Genomic DNA, 1,275 nt, shown 5'->3' with positions numbered 1-1,275 from the left:
ATCATTACCATTAATGCAGCAAAAAAAAATGTATGACAAATAAGCAAAGATTGTATATAAAGATTCCATGAATTTTTGTCCAAATGGTTTTTTCTGAAGTTGGGGCATATGCACAAGATATGATAATTATATGAAGTCTTCATGGGCTTTTTAATGTACATAAATTTAAATTTACAGTGAATTCAAAGAAAGGGAAAAATTTGGATTGATGGAGGCTTTGCTGACACAACATTATAGAAATCCAAACAGAGTAGCTTTCTATAGTTTCTTTTTTTTAAATTTTATTTATTATTTATTTATTTATTTATTTATTGTCATACATTGATATGAATCAGCCATAGATTTACACGTATTTGAATTTTTTAATTTGATGTGCTTTTTGTAGATTCTGAGAGTGGATCTTGAGAAATAGAGACAAATACTTCTAAAGCTGGGTCAGAAGTGATTTTGAATGGTGTTTTCCAGAGCCTCCCTTAAAATTATTCTTTCTTCACTGAGTTCAGCCCTCTTCGAGGTTAAGGAAGTCCCCGCTCTCATTTTCTTTGGGGCTCAGGGTGGGCAACCTCTTAGCACCAAAACATCCAGCCTCTTCCAAAGTTGTTTACTTGTTCAGTTGTGTCTGACTCTTTTGCGACCCCATGAACTGTAGCCTGCCAGGCTCCTCTGTCCATGGAGTTTCCCAGGCAAGAATACTGGAGTGGGTTGCCAATTCATTTTCCAGGGGATCTTCCCAACTCGGGGATTGAACCCAGGTCTCCTGCATTGGCAGATGGATTCTTTACCTCTGAGCCACCAGGGAAGCTCTTCTGCCAAAATATGCTTCTCCAAACACAATTTCTAGGTGTTACATGACAAGTGCCTGCCTTCCAGGGTTTCCAGGGGTGAAGAAGCAGACCAAGTTTACCTTGGAGAAGAAATGCTCCCAAAGATGAAGACACAGTGCTGTCCAGTTGGGGAGCCCCATGGTTTTCAAATCTGCTCCATGGTACATCTTCAGTGCCCCGTGGAGGGAAGGAAAGGGGAGTGTGGCAGATGGAGTTCTCCATGCTCCACCTAAATTGTAATCAGATGTCTCTGGGTTTCTCTGTTTTATAGATCAGACTTCCTTGCAAGTTTTCATCTGAGGAACTTTTGTAAGTCAGTGTAACACTCTACTGTTCACATTTGTCTCACTTGATCCTTAAAAATACTGGTATTGGAGAATGGCTTCTGGGCTTTGCTAAAAAATTTACAGATAATGCATTTCAGTTATTCATCTCCCACTCATGGTTTAGC

Source organism: Cervus canadensis, chromosome X (genome assembly GCF_019320065.1).
Source record: "Cervus canadensis isolate Bull #8, Minnesota chromosome X, ASM1932006v1, whole genome shotgun sequence".
Classification (NCBI taxonomy): domain Eukaryota; kingdom Metazoa; phylum Chordata; class Mammalia; order Artiodactyla; family Cervidae; genus Cervus; species Cervus canadensis.
Note: the sequence above shows the minus strand (reverse complement) of the source record.